Source organism: Camellia sinensis, chromosome 12 (genome assembly GCF_055761805.1).
Source record: "Camellia sinensis isolate YWXY chromosome 12, ASM5576180v1, whole genome shotgun sequence".
Taxonomy (NCBI): Eukaryota; Viridiplantae; Streptophyta; class Magnoliopsida; order Ericales; family Theaceae; genus Camellia; species Camellia sinensis.
In genome coordinates, this window is record NC_138972.1 from 156,516,131 (window position 1) to 156,537,490 (window position 21,360).

At 40.2% G+C, this 21,360-nt stretch overlaps 1 long non-coding RNA gene across 1 annotated transcript; it reads left to right on the top strand.

Annotated features, from left to right (window-relative positions):
- The first annotated feature begins 17,929 nt into the window (after window positions 1–17,929).
- Window positions 17,930–18,482, top strand: LOC145804309 (uncharacterized). Its single transcript, XR_014345943.1, has 4 exons — window positions 17,930–17,963; window positions 18,053–18,145; window positions 18,230–18,334; window positions 18,433–18,482. It is a non-coding gene; the product is annotated as an uncharacterized LOC145804309 (long non-coding RNA).
- The last annotated feature ends 2,878 nt before the right edge of the window (window positions 18,483–21,360 follow it).

Sequence of the window (21,360 nt, forward strand, 5' to 3'; positions counted from 1 at the left end):
TCTGCCTCAAATTCAAGTCTCTCTGTGTAAACAGATAGTTCAAACTCTTATGATCCGAGAATACCTCGAACCTCTCACCATAAAGGTAGTGCCTCCAGATTTTCAAGGCAAAGATCACAGCTGCTAACTCTAGGTCGTGTGTGGGGTAATTCTTCTCGTGTATTTTCAACTGACGTGAGCCATAAGCTACCACTTTCCCCTCTTGCATCAACACACCACCCAAACCCTCTCGTGAGGCATCACAATAAACCGCATAACCCAACCCTCTCTCCGGAATAATCAACACCGGAGCGGTGGTCAATCTAACTTTCAGCTCTTGAAACGACTTTTCACAAGTCTCACTCCACACAAACTTGACTCCCTTCCGAGTCAGTCTAGTCAACGGTGACACTAACCTGGAGAAATCTTTCACAAACCGACAGTAATACCCAGCTAATCCCAGAAAACTGCGGATCTCAAACACACTCTTAAGCTGTGCCCAATCTTGCACTGCCTCAACCTTGGATGTATCAACAGACACCCCTTCCCCGGATACCACGTGGCCTAAGAATTTGACTTCCCCCAGCCAGAACTCACACTTCCCAAACTTGGCATACAACCTATGGGCTCTAAGTAACTCAAGCACCACTCTCAAGTGTGCCTCGTGCTCCTCCTCAGAAGACGAATAGATAAGGATGTCGTCCACGAAGACAACCACAAATTGGTCTAAGAACTCCCGGAAAATCCGGTTCATCAAGTCCATAAAGACTGCCGGTGCATTGGTAAGCCCGAATGGCATCACCAGAAACTCGTAATGGCCATACCGCGTACGGAATGCCGTCTTAGGAATATCTTCCTCCCTGACCCTCAACTGATGGTAACCCGATCTCAAGTCTATCTTAGAGAAACAACGGGAACCCTTCAACTGGTCAAACAAATCATCTATACGGGGCATAGGATACTTATTCTTAACCGTAGCCCGATTCAGCTTCCGGTAGTCTATACACAATCTCAAGGCACCATCTTTCTTTTTAACAAAGAGTGCCGGTGCTCCCCACGGTGAAACACTAGGGCGAACAAAACCCTTATCTAGCAATTCCTGGAGCTGAACTTTCAACTCAACCAACTCTGCTGGAGCAAAACGGTAAGGTGCCATAGAAATCGGCGCCATACCAGGCACTAAATCAATAAAGAACTCTATCTCTCGGTGAGGTGGCAAACTAACAAGATCTTCGGGAAAGACATCCGAATACTCACAAACCACCCTCGGTAACACAACCTGGGTCTCACCACTCTCACCACTCTCAAAGCTGGCAAGTAGACTACTAAGCTCACTTCGCCCTCGCGAATCATACCCCAGTGGCAAAACACTACCAACCCGGTTTCCCAAGAAATGGAACCACTCCCCGCTCAAGGTACATAATTGTCACGACCCGAACCCGCCCCCATGGCTTAAGGACGTAACCGGCCAGTAATCCTAAGATTACCTACGGCCTCTAACCAAAACAGACTTAACACATCAGAGTAAAGGGGGCCAAAAGGGAAGCAAAATTTAAAACTTTGTCCATAGAGCTGTGCTTACATGGCACATCAAAACAAACCATACATATGTACGTTAATAACTCACAACAGAAACATAGCGACATAGGTTCTGTACAGACAGGATCATCCAAAACTAAGTCAACCCATAAAACTGTAAGCAGACATATACAAAACTTCGCTAACCTGACAAAATGTAAATATATAACAAAAGGGTGAAGACGGGTCTCGTGCGTGAGACACAAGGGCTGACTCTCTCAAAACCTTAGTTGCTCCCTACAGACTTCACTGAGGCTGGGTCTGGACTTCTCTTGGCTCACCTACAAACACATGAATGAGCGTGAGCGATAGCCCAGTGAATAATATCAAATATGACAGTTACATAGCAATATGTAGAACAACATGCTCCAAACGGCCTTGGGCCCAATTCATACTTCTAATTAGCAAATATATACGACTATACGAAATGCAAATCAAGTAACTGTAGTTCCAACATTCTGGCCTTTGGCCCATTTGGGTTCCCATTCATGGCAAAACGGCCTTCGGCCCATTCACTTATGTCGAAACGGCCTTCGGCCCATTCATTTTTGTCAAAATGGCCTTCGGCCCATTCACTAATGTCAAAACGGCCTTTGGCCCACTCGTTCATGTCAAAACGGCCTTCGGCCCACTCATTCATGTCAAAACGGCCTTCGGCCCACTCACATGTGTCAAAACGACCTTTGGTCCATTCATTTACATCAGGACGACCTTTGGTCCATTCATTTATGTCAGGACGACCTTTGGTCCATTCATTCACATCAAAACGACCTCCGGTCCATTCATTCACATCAAAACGACCTTCGGTCCATTCATTTATATCAAAACGACCTTTGGTCCATTCATTTATATCAGGACGACCTTTGGTCCATTCATTCACATCAAAACGACCTTCGGTCCATTCATTTATATCAAAACGACCTTTGGTCCATTCATTTATATCAGGACGACCTTTGGTCCATTCATTCACATCAAAACGACCTTCGGTCCATTCATTCACATCAAAACGACCTTCGGTCCATTCATTTATATCAAAACGACCTTCGGTCAATTCATTCACATCAAAACGACCTTCGGTCCATTCATTCACATCAAAACGACCTTTGGTCCATTCATTCATTCCTGTCAGGTTTTGTCCACAATCTCAATTAACAACTCATAAAGTTTATAAGGGAACAACAATTGGACATTGACAAGCTTTCGAATATTGATATTACTCACAGTGATCGGCTTGTGGATTCGCCCTGGAGCTTGACCCTAGACATTCCATGCACACAAAAGGGTCATTAATAATTCAATCCGTCCCTTAATTCACATATTCCTCTTTAGGCTTTATTCTTATCTCATTAACTCATTTATAATGTTTAACATACGCCTAAGAGTGATTACAAGTGAAAGAGAACGGAAAACGAAACACAGAACGCATGAACAAAATTCCAGAAATTAGGGTCCCCGCTCGAGCGTCAATTTACCCGCTCGAGCGGACCTTCAAGGCCTACAAAAGTACTGGCTGCATGAAAAATACGCTCGAGCGTTAAATAGGGCGCTCGAGCGGAAGGCCTGTCAAAATAGCTCCCACGCTCGAGCGTCGAATTCCACGCTCGAGCGGGAACCATGTCTGCAGAAAATGCTGGGAGCTCGATTTCTTCGCTCGAGCGTCACTTAACCCGCTCGAGCGGACATCAAAAATCTGGGTTTTCCAAATTGAGTTCTTGAGCTTCATCTCGACATTCAAAGGCTCTAAATGCATGATTTTGGCCCAAACTTCACATAATCATATACTAACATGGTACAAACATAGAATTACAACATATTGAAGCTCAATTTCATAATTTATTTACATGCATGGCTCATTTTCCACCAACTCATTACCAATGTAACCATTTCATGCATTCAAAGCTCATATCTTCAATTATTCAGACATGCATGCCCATTTTGACTTCATTTTCATTTCAAATAATGCAATTAGTGCTCATTCCCATAAGACTCAACAAAGACATGCTTGCATGTGGGATTACACTACCAATCTTTCACAATTTCACAAATTACATGCTAGATTTTGTGATTCCATGGGAGTTCATTACATGCATGCACATATCAAGCCTCAATTTCAACAAAATGATCTCAAATCATGCTCTTGATCACAACGACCCTTGAACACACAAGATTACACATTAAACTCATGAATTCAAGAATCAATGCTTACCTAGAGGCCCAATCTTCACAATTATGGCCAAGTCTTGCACCTAGTCTTCCCAATTCACAATTTTGAATCAAAATGCCCAAAGGTGCCTCCCCTCTCTCTCAAAGTCGACTCTCTCTCTTTTCTAGAGAGTTAAACTTCAGCCAAAATGATATAAGGGTGAGGAATTGATCATAATAAGGCCCCTATTAGCCCCACTCAACACATTATTTCATTATAAAATATTTGGGCACTTAATTCATCAATTTAATCGATTTAATCTGACCCAAATCAGTTTTCAATTAAACTCCACCATAGGCTTTAAAAATTACGCCAATCACAATGGCGCGATCAATTTCGGGTTTTGTGGCCGATAGGGCCCTCAATTTAATTCCAAAGCAGATTATTCAAACAGATATTCCTACGGTGGACAGATAGAATTCTAGAATCACATATATTCACATAATGGAACACAAAATCATATCAAGACACATAATCACATCATATTAAGGACCAATTAACATATTACGGAACAGGGGTATTACAGTCTTCCCCCCTTTAGAAAGTTTGGTCCTCCAAACTTAATTTACCTTTAGTCAGGCACACTTCGGAACACGTTTCATTCAATGGTTCCAATCCTTCCATACAAAGCCTGCAAAGTTAAATAAAACTCGGTCCTCAACCAGTCAGAGACTTATTTTTTCTTCCATACAAAGCCTGCATGGTGCCATATTGAAGCTAGAGCGTAAGCTTTTGTTGTAAGCAGAGTCTGCCAACAATGGACAGATTTTTTTCCTGACTTCTCGAAGATCTAAAGTACACATTCGGAGCATTTATCCCAGAGTCTAAATAGTTCCTTCTGACTATACATCAATTTATGGATGAAAAGTAGTGCTGAATCCCAATTCAGTTCTCATTGCCTCTTGAAGACTTGTCAAAATTCAAACACATTTTAAAATTTCTGTCTAAAACAATAGATACTGGGACCTCATGCAAACAAGCAATCTTATTGGCATAACAGTGACTAGTCTACAAGCATCTTACAAAAATTTCACAGGGAGGAGATAGGCAACTCAGTAATCCCATATTCAAAAACTCAAACGGGACTTATATCTTGGGTGCCCAAGGTAGCCCCACAACAAAATTCGTAGTCACACATTCCCATTTCCATTCCAAAATAGAGAGATTAAAGTAGTTCCGCCACCATCTGGTATTCGGCTTCGACCTGTTGGTCCCGAAAAAAAAAATACTTAGACACACATTCACCAATTACCCTCTTCAAAGCAGGTCACTAACATATTTATTTCAAATGTCAGCTAACTTATCACAGGAGTTCGGTCTACTCCCTTGTCACAAAAGTTCAATTCATTCTTCAACAGTTCCACAATTCATAATCCGATTCGGTATTTAGTCCAGTGACTCATCACAGTTATCCAAGGTCAATCAAAAGTCTTCAGAAATTCAAAGTGGATCTAGACACTGATTCCCTAACCAACAAAGGTAGTATCGAGGCAATTACCCATACAACGTATATAGTCCGTATATCCTCATAGTACCAATTGTAAAATACAACAACACTGAGGCAGTCGACTTCTAATAGAATACACGTATTCTCAGTTCACTCCACAGTTTACAGTTTGCAATTCACAATTCAGTTCAGTATTCAATCCTCTGTTCCATCGAGTCTTTCTACTTTATCTGACAGTCGTCAAAAGCATAAGACAATTCATATACGTAAATCCCCATGATGTCAAATGCATTATCAAAGGAGTCAATCGCATGTCAAACACAATTCACACATTCTCAGGGTTCCAATCACAGAATATAATGACACTGGGCGGGTATATACAAAGCGTACTAAATTCACGCACTTTTCGGACAATCAGGGTTTTTCAAAGTTTCCTGGATGTTAAAACATTTACATAATACCAAAGGAAGACATTCCGAACAAAACAATGGAATAATCGTCTCGGAATCGAAGCACACCCGTTCGTGACCGTCGGTGGCCGATTCCAGATCGATTAGTCAAACCCACCCGTACGAAACCGTCGGTGGCAAAAGGTATCTCAATCAAAGGTGCTACATGGGCTTAACGTCCCCTAGCACGAAGGGACACTCTAAGAATGTCATCAAAGCAACACAACACCATTCACTATAACCTGATTTCCCCAAAATCTGATAACACTGAAGCAACCACTCTCCCTTACAAAACATGTTCTGATCGGTCAAAGACAAATGTTCAGTACTGCTCAAAATCAAATCAATCTACCGTCATCGGTTCCCGTAGCGTCAAACAAACAAAATGGAACAACACTCCTTACGACACCCCATCACGGGGTTTGTACAATTCGGTTCATTTTTAACACATATGTCCTCAATAGTTGGGGATTGGTTCTCAACGGTGTTCATAGTTAGATCAATCTGTTGACAGGCCACAAAAGGCCTTTCAAATAAGTCAAGTATTCCAGACGAATTCAAGTTTTGGGTCTATCAGTTTTTCTGCCAAGAATAATCTGGCTATTTATTCACAAGCAATTCTTAATCCCCTTTTTACACAATCAAATTAGATAGAGGGTCTTATCGGTCGATCCAAGCAAAGGTCTTGTCAGATTAGATCGAACAAAGGTTCCATCGGAACAATATCAGGCAAAGGTTCTATCGGATCGGATCAGATAAAAGTTTTCTCAAATGGGGTACATTCGGTGCTGTGAGGCTCACTTCGTTTGTTTAGGCACACGGCTGATAGTTTCACAACTGTCCTAAGTTTATCAGTTCTCCAAGTCATATCAGAATTATTCATCACAACTGTTCATATCAAAGCATTTCAAGTCATGTACAATATGGCATTGACTACATAAATTCGGGGGTAGTTGCATAAACATGCAGTTATTCGGGTCAGGAAGTATGTACCATAATCGATGCAGCAATTCCCAAACAAGTCTTATGTACAAGCACATGGTGCACAGTAACACATTAAACAGAGTTCCTCGGTTGTACATAAGATAGGGTCTGTTACACAAAAGTTCCAAATTAGTCACAAAATGTAGGTTTATGAGTCGAGCCCAGTATAGTCACATAATCCAGTCAATTTTCTACTCATCAAAATGCATGGTCTCACAATTATAGAGTTCATCATTTAGGGTGCTCAACTCAGTCACGCGATCACATAATCATACTTCCAGTGGTTTAGTCATCGAAACAGTAATATAACAAATCACCCTAAGCATTGGTTCAGATGTACATGTGCGTGTGCAGAGCTAATCGATACCCCAATACGCATTTCACAATTTCCCCAAATGAAGCATACACATTCAATGAATACGGCCTCTATCTGATAGGTCTAACCAATCTAGATACACATGCAGCAGATATGAAGGAATATGCCGATCCGAATCAAATAATATCCCAAGCAAAAATGTACACATGTACTAATTCAGAACCAATCAACACATAGGCATTCATTTGTAAACAGTATAGATACCTGGGATAATGGTTACAACATTCTGAGTGCTTTCTGGGATGAGTGTGATTACTCCATCCTGAGTAGCAATTCCTACCACTGGTACGGATTTAGCCAAGGCAGAGGATTCATTCACATTTCGTTCAATCCGGGGACAGTTCCTTGCAGTATGGTCCATTTTACCATATCTATAACGAGCCCCAGAAGTCTGGTAACAAACTCCTCGGTGTTTCTCACACTGGTGGTGGCAAAGGTTCTTGCCGTAGCGGCAACTAACGCTGTTGTCTCAAGGTCTCTGCCAATTCTTGTACTACTCTTTCCGGACTATCAAGTCGGGCTGTGGAAGAACTTTCCAACCTGTATGCCCTTAATTTGCCCATACTCTACACAAATTCTTATCAAACTTCACCAAATACTGGGATGCCCAATACGAAATTAAACACAAAATCGCATGAGTACATTCGCACATAGGCACGTTTTTATATTCTCATTTCACATATCGTACGTAATTAATCATATACGTAACAGATAATTTCATACTTATCAAATATTACATGCTGAACATTTACTAAGTAATTATGTACTCAAATCATGTTCATATTTCAAATAGACACCCCTGTAGGCAGAATTGAATGCACGTAAACAACTTTTCATGGTTCATTTGTTCATGTATGTGCATTATAACAAAACAAACTTGTTGTACACATTAGTGTAACAATTCATATCTCATATTCAAATCATATGTGGTATTTCCTTTAGCGTAACATATCATACTGGTCAAGCATATCAAGTTCCATAATGGAACCTTCGGTACCGGCAACATGTCTCATACATAGGCCACGGTATTATTTCCCCCGGGCTAGGGCCTCATGACCATAAGCCACAGTATTATGTCCCCTGGGCGAGGGCCTCTGCTAAGGATACCACAATTACGTTCCAGGAAATTTGGACAATCATTAATTCGTTTCATATCATCATAACATAATTAAGGCTAAACACAACCTTATAGAGTTCTTATTCACTATCTGATTAAACTTGCATTACACTTAATACAAAAATTCACGAGTATGCATATACCGGAAAGCATACCTATTCCAGTGGTTCACAATGCAAGCAATTTACAAATTATAGCACATGACCGTTCACATTAAACATTTAAGCGTATTTCTGATGCTTTCAAATTCATACTTATCACATGAATGCATCCTAGATCTTTTCTAGATGCTTATTGCTCTTTTGGACAAGTGTGTGAGTTATTAACTCGTGCTCTGATACCATTCTGTCACGACCCGAACCCGCCCCCATGGCTTAAGGACGTAACCGGCCAGTAATCCTAAGATTACCTACGGCCTCTAACCAAAACAGACTTAACACATCAGAGTAAAGGGGGCCAAAAGGGAAGCAAAATTTAAAACTTTGTCCATAGAGCTGTGCTTACATGGCACATCAAAACAAACCATACATATGTATGTTAATAACTCACAACAGAAACATAGCGACATAGGTTCTGTACAGACAGGATCATCCAAAACTAAGTCAACCCATAAAACTGTAAGCAGACATATACAAAACTTCGCTAACCTGACAAAATGTAAATATATAACAAAAGGGTGAAGACGGGTCTCGTGCGTGAGACACAAGGGCTGACTCTCTCAAAACCTTAGTTGCTCCCTACAGACTTCACTGAGGCTGGGTCTGGACTTCTCTTGGCTCACCTACAAACACATGAATGAGCGTGAGCGATAGCCCAGTGAATAATATCAAATATGACAGTTACATAGCAATATGTAGAACAACATGCTCCAAACGGCCTTGGGCCCAATTCATACTTCTAATTAGCAAATATATACGACTATACGAAATGCAAATCAAGTAACTGTAGTTCCAACATTCTGGCCTTTGGCCCATTTGGGTTCCCATTCATGGCAAAACGGCCTTCGGCCCATTCACTTATGTCGAAACGGCCTTCGGCCCATTCATTTTTGTCAAAATGGCCTTCGGCCCATTCATTGATGTCAAAACGGCCTTTGGCCCACTCGTTCATGTCAAAACGGCCTTCGGCCCACTCATTCATGTCAAAACGGCCTTCGGCCCACTCACATGTGTCAAAACGACCTTTGGTCCATTCATTTACATCAGGACGACCTTTGGTCCATTCATTTATGTCAGGACGACCTTTGGTCCATTCATTCACATCAAAACGACCTCCGGTCCATTCATTCACATCAAAACGACCTTCGGTCCATTCATTTATATCAAAACGACCTTTGGTCCATTCATTTATATCAGGACGACCTTTGGTCCATTCATTCACATCAAAACGACCTTCGGTCCATTCATTTATATCAAAACGACCTTTGGTCCATTCATTTATATCAGGACGACCTTTGGTCCATTCATTCACATCAAAACGACCTTCGGTCCATTCATTCACATCAAAACGACCTTCGGTCCATTCATTTATATCAAAACGACCTTCGGTCAATTCATTCACATCAAAACGACCTTCGGTCCATTCATTCACATCAAAACGACCTTTGGTCCATTCATTCATTCCTGTCAGGTTTTGTCCACAATCTCAATTAACAACTCATAAAGTTTATAAGGGAACAACAATTGGACATTGACAAGCTTTCGAATATTGATATTACTCACAGTGATCGGCTTGTGGATTCGCCCTGGAGCTTGACCCTAGACATTCCATGCACACAAAAGGGTCATTAATAATTCAATCCGTCCCTTAATTCACATATTCCTCTTTAGGCTTTATTCTTATCTCATTAACTCATTTATAATGTTTAACATACGCCTAAGAGTGATTACAAGTGAAAGAGAACGGAAAACGAAACACAGAACGCATGAACAAAATTCCAGAAATTAGGGTCCCCGCTCGAGCGTCAATTTACCCGCTCGAGCGGACCCTCCAGGCCTGCAAAAGTACTGGTTGCATGAAAAATACGCTCGAGCGTTAAATAGGGCGCTCGAGCGGAAGGCCTGTCAAAATAGCTCCCACGCTCGAGCGTCGAATTCCACGCTCGAGCGGGAACCATGTCTGCAGAAAATGCTGGGAGCTCGATTTCTTCGCTCGAGCGTCACTTAACCCGCTCGAGCGGACATCAAAAATCTGGGTTTTCCAGATTCAGTTCTTGAGCTTCATCTCAACATTCAAAGGCTCTAAATGCATGATTTTGGCCCAAACTTCACATAATCATATACTAACATGGTACAAACATAGAATTACAACATATTGAAGCTCAATTTCATAATTTATTTACTTGCATGGCTCATTTTCCACCAACTCATTACCAATGTAACCATTTCATGCATTCAAAGCTCATATCTTCAATTATTCAGACATGCATGCCCATTTTGACTTCATTTTCATTTCAAATAATGCAATTAGTGCTCATTTCCATAAGACTCAACAAAGACATGCTTGCATGTGGGATTACACTACCAATCTTTCACAATTTCACAAATTACATGCTAGATTTTGTGATTCCATGGGAGTTCATTACATGCATGCACATATCAAGCCTCAATTTCAAAAAAATGATCTCAAATCATGCTCTTGATCACAACGACCCTTGAACACACAAGATTACACATTAAACTCATGAATTCAAGAATCAATGCTTACCTAGAGGCCCAATCTTCACAATTATGGCCAAGTCTTGCACCTAGTCTTCCCAATTCACAATTTTGAATCAAAATGCCCAAAGGTGCCTCCCCTCTCTCTCAAAGTTGACTCTCTCTCTTTTCTAGAGAGTTAAACTTTAGCCAAAATGATATAAGGGTGAGGAATTGATCATAATAAGGCCCCTATTAGCCCCACTCAACACATTATTTCATTATAAAATATTTGGGCACTTAATTCATCAATTTAATCGATTTAATCTGACCCAAATCAGTTTTCAATTAAACTCCACCGTAGGCTCTAAAAATTACGCCAATCACAATGGCGCGATCAATTTCGGGTTTTGTGGCCGATAGGGCCCTCAATTTAATTCCAAAGCAGATTATTCAAACAGATATTCCTACGGTGGACAGATAGAATTCTAGAATCACATATATTCACATAATGGAACACAAAATCATATCAAGACACATAATCACATCATATTAAGGACCAATTAACATATTACGGAACAGGGGTATTACAATAATGTAACCCTCTGGCGGTAGCAATCAATAACAGCCCGGTATGACGATAGCCAGTCCATACCCAAAATAACATCAAAGCCCTTCATGGGCATGACAACAAACGGAAAAGGAAGCCTATAGTCGGCGACCTCTACATCACATCCTCTAACACCCTGTTTCAGGATCAACTCACCACCCAAAGGCGATACCACACAAATAGGAGATGCTAACTGTGCTAACTCCAATTCCAAAACAGATGCAAATGCAGCAGATACAAAAGAATGAGATGCGCCCGTGTCTATCAACACATTAGCAACTGAGTTGCAAAACAAAAAAGTACCTCTCACTACTGATGGAGCCGGTACTAAATCCTGCGCGGTAACAGCATACACGCGCCCCGTAGGCCCCTGGTCAACCTGCTCACCTCTCGGAGCAAAAGACTGCTGCACAGACTGGGATGACGAAACTCCCGGATTGGCCCTCGAGGCCTGCACAGACTGAGTTGGCTGAAAACCCTGCGTCTGCCTAGAACCAGACGCTCCCGATGTGGCACTCAACTGTGGGCAAAACCTCTTCAGGTGCCCAGGCTGTCCACACTGATAACAAGTCAAGAGCTGCCCCCTGCCCAAACTCTGACTCTGCGGTCTAGCTGAAGAAGAAGCAGCTTTCTGACCCCCACCCTTCTGCGGGCAAACAGAAACCTTGTGACCCAGCTGGCCACACCTGTAACAAGTGAATTCCCCCTGACTGCCTCTCCCCGAGCCTCCACTCGGCACTGGAAAGGTCGATCTAGAGACTGCACCCTGAGACTGCTGAGGGTTATAACCCCTCTGCCTCCTGCCATCACTTTGACTATCCTGGCTCCTCTTGGAGCCTCTCTGACCCTCATCCTCCTCCTGCATCATAAGCTCCATATGTGCTGCAGCATCAACTAGGTGTCTATACTCTCGGATGTAAGACCCACCAACTCTCAACTTGAGGCCCCGCCTCAACTTCCGCTTAAACTCATAGCAACGGCGTTCCTCAGATGCCACCAGTTCCGGTGCAAACCTGGACAGACTGGTAAAAGTAGCCTCAAACTCGGCCACTGACAAGCCCTGCTGATTAAGCCGGCTAAACTGATCTCTCAGCTTCTCCCTAGCCACTGCAGACAAAAACCTCTCCTGAAAAGCATTTATAAACGCCTCCCAAGTACCACCAACACGAGCCTTCTCGTACTTCCACCATTGACCCGCATCTCCCTTCAGCTGGAAGGATGCCAAGGTCACTTTCAGTGCTCCGTCCTCAATGCCAAGCATCTCGAACGTCTTACTCATCTGTTCTAACCACTCATCGGCCTTCAGTGGCTCCTTCGGATCCCCGATAAACTCATCCGGATTAGACCGGAAGAACTCCCTCTTCAAGAAAGAAGGCCCTGCCTCAGCTGCCTGATTCCCAGCTCTAAGAATACCCAAAGCTCCTGCTATCTCTCTGGCCAAGGCACCTATAGCCTGCTGACCCACTGGCTCGGCCACATTGGCCTGCCCAACTCCCTCCTGCACTGCCGGAATCTCACCCGGTAACGGTACTTCCTGCCTCGCAGGTCTACCACGCCTAGCACCTCTTCCTCGTCCTGACATCCTAATAAAGGCAACACAGAACGTTAGCACATTCATAAATGTGCCGAAACTAAACACTCACGTCCTAATGCATGGACAACTGTAATTCACTCCACGTAAGCACATAAACACATAAGCACTTACGAATTTCATTTCCGGATAATGATAGTCCCGAGGCGTTACTAGAGTTCCGGTTAGAAACAGCATTGATCAAGTGCTTTTCCAACAAGACTCCCAGAAACTCAAGGATCCAATCAACATCCTAGAAATTAAATCCCATACCCACATAGTCACATAAGCATGTTATCAATTAAGCACATAGCATATGATACTACATCTAAGTCTCTATCAAGCGAGACAAACCCATTGTGATACTAATCACTTCCCACGTACCCAAAGTATTCGAACCCGGCATGCTCTGATACCAAGTTGTAACGCCCTCAAAATAATAACATTAAACCCATCAAATAAGACATGCATTTACATTTAAACTAACCGCATTCCCTTCATTCATTAGAATTCCATTACATAAGTATTACATATTAACATCATAACAAAATGCCCTACGGGCTTACAGCTTTCCAAGTTAACACTTGGTTACAATAAAAGAGTACTAACTCGATTACACATTAAGCCCTGGGCTTGAAGTTACATGTAACACATCAAAAGTTAAGCGACAAAAGTATGTCCGCCACTAGCCTCCCAGCTATGTCCTTGGGGGTGGCATGCTTCCTGCACCTGAAAATGATATTCCCATATAGGGTGAGCCACAGCCCAGTAGAAATACACTAAACCAACCATGGACAATGACTAAAACATTAGCAATTGATAGTTAGTCAACACTGATACAATCACATAAATTACAAATTTATGTCATACAACTTATGAGTCTAAGTTACCTTTCATTTTCCCTTTTTCAACAGATAAGCATGCTAGCTCTATCATCATTTCCACAGATATGTACAAAAACTATATCTCACATGCAGATAAGCATAAAAGCTATATCCACATTCTCAACAGGTATGTATAACGACAATATCCACAGATAAGCATATAAGCTGTATCCACATTCTACAACAGATATGTATATCAACAATATCCACAGATAAGCATACAAGCTGTATCCACACTTCACAAAGATAAGCATATGAGCTCTATCTTCACTTCTCTAGACAAGCATATGAGCTGTGTCTACGGAGTTCATCCCCTATCTCCTCCCAATACCTATCCGGTTTAGAGGTACATCCCCTATCTTCCCCTAAACCGCGGAGTACATCCCCTATCTCCTCCTCTACACATAACGTATATAAACACATTGGTTCTATATACAATCACACAATACATACAATTAATGTATTCTATCAACCGTCAAGTTCCATGACACATTCCATTGATTAGTTTCCGTTTACCTAATCATCATGCATTGTCTACAACAATCTCGACTATCCTCCACCGATAGCCCAAAGCAGTTATTTCTAAAAACAGAAAATAAATGCACAAATGGATATTCAATCAACATTTCATTTCCTCATTTCTCACCAATTAATTATCCCAATTAATTAAACAATGTAATTAGGCCATTTTCCATAATTACCATTTCAACCCTTAGGTCCCATTTTCATCAATGATTCAACAATCATTCCATTTTTCTATGCCAAACATGCATCTAGGTTTATTATGAATTAAACCCCAACTTTTGTAAAATTACACAAAAGCCCCAAACTTTTACAAAATTACCAAACCAAGCCCAACATCTCAAAATACCAAAATTTAAAGACAAAACCCATAGAGAGGAGTAGGTTATCCCTACCTCAAATTCGGAGTTCCAAAGGAGAAGACGACAAAACCCAACGTGCTCCAAAACCCGTGATTTTCATATTAAAATGTAGCCCTCGACGATCAACAACTTTTTTGTAAAGGCCAAAGGTGAGCAAATCACTCCTACTAGATCAAAACCTAGAGAGAAGGTAGTATCTAGAGAGAGAGACTCAACAATGGTGTTTTTGGAAAAGTAAGAGAGAGAAGAGAAAGTGAAAAAGTGATTTGAAGAGTCACAAATTCGGGACTTTAACCCAGGTCTCCGCTCGAGCGTAAAACACCCCGCTCGAGCGGCCACTCACAGACTTCCGCTCGAGCGGCCAACCTCCCGCTCGAGCGCAGAATGCACTCGCCCAGCACTTTTGCAGAACCAGGCCTCCGCTCGAGCTCCCAACCCTATGCTCGAGCGGCCACTCACACAGCTCCGCTCGAGCGGCCAACTCCACGCTCGAGCGTACAACACTGCACAACAATTACTGGATGGGTGTATTCCCCGCTCGAGCGCCAAAACCTCCGCTCGAGCGGACAGGCAAAAATCTGGGCAACTAGTTTTGGTTTCTAAACTCAACCAACCTGCAACACACCTGCCCAACACATCCTATAACTCAAATACTAAGTAAAAAGGATGCAAACAAGATAATAAACAACTACCAACAACCACGGACACATGTCCGGATCACGGTATAACAAGGGTAAACCCGGGATCGCTATAAGTGTGGTTCAGCCCAAATGTGCAAATGCAAAGGAAAAGGGAATTAGGGTTGAGGAAGATGATGATGATGAGTATAATCCGTCAGAGAGTGAGAACGATAGTGATAATGAGTCATTGGGTTCCTTTTATCGCAAGGTATTATATACATTATTTTATATTTGTGTGTGAACGTATCTTTTACTATTTAAATATCTTCTTCATATATCTTAAACATCATATCTTTTTTAAAATATATTTTAACTGTGTTAAATATCTTCTTTACTATTCGATTATGTTATTTCAGGAACAAGAGATGCCACCGGGGTTACGTTTACAGCCTCATTCGAGGCCATTAACTCCCACCCCAGAAGAAGGGATGGATCCCCCACGTCAAGAGATTGGTACCCAACCCTTACCACCTCATAATGTGCAACCTGTGCATGAGGTGACTGCATCTAGTAGTGTTGGTAAGTTTGCAAAGTTGCTTATATTTAATTTAAGGTCTAACTTGCATTTGTTTACTTATTAACTCAATTAACATTATGTCCTTACAGCATCACATGACAGACGTGGTCGTGGTCCAACACGCGGCATACAAACCCAACGCATTGTCCAGAAAAATGGAAAGATGTTGGTTCCTGTACCTGAACATTTCCGTGCGCCAGTGGGAGATCAAGCCTCTAAGTTGGCCTCCAAGATTGGCATAGAGGTTCGAACGCAATTACCAGACTTGAGCATTTGTAGGTGGAATAAGGTTCACGATGCTGATAAGAGGCCGATGATCCAACGCTTGGAGGTAATTATTGTCAAGTAAAAGAGGCATGACACATGAAAATTGAAATTGAAATTGAAATTGAAATTACATGGTAATTATTGTGTGAAAGAAATACTCTCTTTGTTAGGGTGATTACAAGAACTTGCTGCTAAACAAGATATTACTTGGTAGCATATCAAAGACTTCTAGTTTTGGAACGAATTTAACGATTAGTAAGAATGCAACTATAACTATGTATTCAGTTTGTATCCTTGCGCAGTGAAAACACAATAGAAAATCTAAAAATTTGACTAGTGATGCATATATTAGTAAACACTAATATAACTAGTGATGCCAACAAATAAATAGGGAAGTATTCTTGCTAGTACTAATCAAATCATGGAAACAATAGCTATGAATAGATGGAGGTCATTATATTGGCTTTAGGAAGGTGACAGACAGCAGAGGGGTTTTGATTTAATTAGAATAGATGGAGGAAGGAGGCAGAGATCCTTGGTTAGCTGAATCAAGGGTGCCTGAATTGTCCAATTCAGAAACAGATGAATTAGCTAAAACAGGGGCATTTTTCACTTGATGAGTTGTGTGATGTAGTAGGCAACCTCATTTTCTGTCAACTGATAAGACTGCTGCATTTTACCAAGATTGATATTATTTTTTTAAATAAGAAAATTGCTCTCTGGGATCAAAATGTATTTTGTTTGGTGTTCTACACATTGCTCTTTTCTGCTCCTTTTCTCAATTGGTGGTTGCATCTTTTGGGCTTGATGTGAACACTCCAATCCTTACTCTCTTTGTTTCATCAAATCTTTTTGAAAAATTCCAAACTTGTTTTAAAAATTTGTTTCCAATACTTGCTCTTTTTAAAAGTTCTGTGTTGAATTATTAGTCCACCTTTTCCCTCAAGATCATAGAGCAAATTTCACTACCTTGATGTTGGTGTAAGATCCTTCAGTTATGTATACGGGATGTTTGAGGTGCTCCACAATAGATACATCATCAATGACTTCAAGGCCTTCCCTGCAGATACACTTGAATATCAATCTTTTTATTACAAATAAATTATTAGAAATTTGATAAACTTTAGAACAAGTATCATAATTAGATGGCAATTCTCAGCTCATTGCTTGAGTACACTAGGAAGGTCTTGGCAATATCTTGACAGTAAAAAGCAATATTTACAATAGTATACACTTATGATTCACATTTTCTTGCTGTTAATGTTTTTCATTACAAGATATAATGCCTAGAAAGACAAGTAGGACATTTCATGTCCAAGCTTGACATTGAATTTTTAGGTTCCTGTAGACTACCTAGAAAAACATGGACAACATATTCCTCTGTTAACCCATCTGTTGCAACTGTTACAATATATAATGCCTGCATATCTAGAAATTAAATTGCAACTGTTAACACATCTGTTGATGCAATCTTTTTTTCTTTGTTATTTAATCAGGCTCATTGCTGCTTGTCTGAAATTTAGGTTATTTAACTTATAAAAAAATGATTTTATTTTGTAGGATCAGTTTGATCTACAAGGCAATCCGAGGGATGTAGCAAGGACTTTAAACACACAGTTTGGTCGGCGATTGAGTAGCTTCACCTATAGGTTGCACAAACAATACAAGCAACTTAAGGATGCAAGAGGGGAGGAGTACGCGAGAAGCCACCCACCTACAAGTGTTACTCTTAATCAATGGACATCTCCAATTGACAAGAAGTGGAATAGTAAAGAATTCATGGTATAATGTTTTATGTTAATTGTCAAAAATTAATTTTCTTCTTACTAATGTTAAGTTTTGTTGTTTATATTGGTGTTTCAATCGTGTAGGAACAATCACTAACTAATGTGAATAATAGGATGCAAATGAAAACAAAACATAGATGTGGATCAAAATCAATCCCGGTTAGGGTGCACAGCTCGGTGTGTTCTGCTATTTTATTTTATCAGATTAGTAGGCTTTGTTATTTAAATATTTGAAATAACATTCAAAAACAAATGAATCAGATAATTGCAAATGGAGAAGTTCCTGATTTGGCAAAGTTTTACAAGTCCATCCACTATAATTCGAACACACATGAATGGATTTCGTCGGAGAGCCAAGCTAATTATGTATGTACAAGGTAATGCATATTAATTTTGATAAAATTATATATTTGCTTTGTAGGGTAGAATAACTAATAATTGTTCGATTTATTTTAAATTAACAGGACAACATGATAAAGACGCAAGCCGAACACCTCTCGCAGACTGGTGTGATCTCTTTAAGCCAAGAGGAGTTGTCAGTTAAGGTGCTTAAGCCAAGGTCAGGTTATGTGAAAGGACTCAGCTTGAGGCCTTCTTCTTCTATGAAGACTACTGTTGCACCTGCTGAAAATAGTGACTATGTTCAACGCCTTGAGATGCAAATAGCACAGCAAAATGAACAAATTGCAAGGTTTCAAAAGTCAGAGAAGAAACAAAGCAAGAAGATACAAAGTATAATAGAGTGTTTGACGCAGAAAGGTATCACGGGAAATTTTGAGAGTGGGGAAAGTTCAGATTCTGATGAACAAGCTTCTTGGTTAGTATATTATGTTTATATGTTAATTTAGTAGAACATTTCTTCTTTAACTAGGGTAGAATAAAAAACTACTTTTGACATTTAGGCACAAGGTCCCGGGAAAATAGTGAAGTATGCATCTAAAGGCCCGAAAAACATCACAAACACCTTGAGATTATCATAAATTATCATGAACACTTTGGGAGGAATCAACATAAGTTGTGAAAACTTACAGAACAATCATAGGACTCTCGGTTAGAAAACATTTAGGCTTGAACATAGGCCGTTAGGGAGTAAAATCTTGAAATAGTCGTTAAAAGGCCAAGAAATATCATGAACACCTTGGGAGGAACTAATGTAAGTTGTAAAAATTTTACGGAACAAGCACGGTAAAAATTTGGTTTAAAATTTACTTTGAAATTTTTATTTTTTCTCTTATAGGTTGCATATTAACATATTTAGTGAATGGTTACCTTAACCTTTTGTTGTTGTTGTCTTTTCTTTTTATTTTTTTCTTTTTTAAATGGCAGATTGGAGATGAACGAATTTGGTAACCTGCATAGCAAGAGTTTTTCGTTGATATTACCAGACACATCCATCACAGTGTAGTTGTACTTTTTGTTGATATTACCAAACATGTATTTTGACTATGTTGTTGTGGGTTATGATTATATTGTGATGGATTTTATCTTTTTGTTGATATTTTATTGAATAGATTAAAATGAACAGGTTTTTGTTGATATTACCAAATGAACAGGTTTTTGTAATGATTTGTAATGGATATTATATTCACCAGGTTATTAAAATGCACAAGTTATTTTGATTGTGCTGTAGTTTTTGATTTTACTAAAATAATGTTCTAATTTGGATGTTATATATTAATTTCTTGATACTATGAGACATGTATTTTGCTTGGGTTGTTTTATGATAATGAACGGGTTAATTTTATATTGATTTGTATTAAATATTTTATTTAATAGATTATTAAAATGTACAGGTATTGTTTATTGAAAAAAATATATAAATTGCAAATATAACCCTCCCCTCAATTTTTAAAAATTATTTATTATTGGTGACGAAAAAAAATTGACACTAAAACTTTCTAATCCCAACAAATAATTTTGTCACACATATTCACTATTTCATCACTAAATTAAAATATTTCTTGACAAAAAGTTTTCGTCACTGAAAGGTCTTTTTTTTCTATCTTTTGGTGACGATATTTTCGTCACTAAAAATTTTATCACTATTTTTAATGACGAAATATTTTGTCATCCAAAATAAATATAATAAAATTTTATTTAATTTTGGTGACGAAATGGATGTTATATTTTGTCACCAAATGCCAATAATAGGTGACAAAATAAATTTTCGTCACCGGGTACTTTTAGTGACGACGAATTGGTGACGAACGTGGTGACGAAATTATTTCGTCACGGATTAATTTGGTGACGAAAATTTCACTATTGGAGACGAAGTGATTTTGTCATTAAAGTACCATTTTGTTATAGTGACCCTTGGAGGGTATTTTCAGAGGTTCAAGGTTGGGTTTTGGGGTCCAGAGGCTGCTGGTTTTTGCTTGTCTCCAAGGGTAATCATTTTTCCCTCTTTTGAGCATTATTTTGATCCATATCTTAGCCTAGTTTGCAAGCATATTTAGGCTTTATCATAAACTGAAAAAAGTCTTTTTTTGAGCTTCTAAACATGTTTGTTTAAGGCCATTTTTCTGCTCATGTGCATTGTGTATGCCATTTTAGTCCATAGCATTGCGTATGCTAGGTTGCATGTGTGTATATCATCCCTCGCATGCCAGCATGATTAGGTTGCATTGCATTTAGGGTTGCACGTTAGTCGCATTGTGTATGCCATCTCATTGCATTGTGTTTGGAGTAGGGTTAGTCCAAACACGGGAAACGAGGGGCGTTTCATACTCAAAGTGACAAAACATGTCTCAATTTTCGGTCCCTGGCACTCCGGATTACCCATGATGGAGTTTAGGCCTTGTTGTGTTTATATGTGCATTCACTTCACATTGAGTCGTGCAATTCGACTTCTCAGCCATCATGCATCAAGATACGTGATTGGTGGCACGAGGATCGAGGACTACACTCCCTTGAGCTTGTGCAAGGACGGGGAGAGTGGTCATGCACACATTTGTTGAAAATACATTGCCTTTTCTCTCTCTTGCCTTTGTTGCAGAAAAACCAGAAACCGGAGGTGGAAACTGGTCGGCCGACCAGATTTTCTGGCAGGCCGACCACCCTCTTTGGTCTCCACCAAAAAGGGTGGTCGGCAGGTGGTCTCCCATGCTAATAACTGGTCGGTGGCCTTCCCAAGGTGGAGTTTCAGCCTTCTGGAGCTTTGTGCAAGTTTCTGAGATCAATTGCAAACAAAGGCGAGGCGAGGCATCGCGATGGATTTCCCAACAAGGCGACTTGAGCATGCATGCATCCCTATCATTCGGAACAGAGCTGAGGCAGTCCATTTTGTTTAATTTGCATGCTAGTTTCCTTACTTACTTAGTTAATTCGTTAATTAATTAATGTTGTGTAATAATTAGTTTAATTAGCTTAGATTAGCTAGTTTATTATGTACT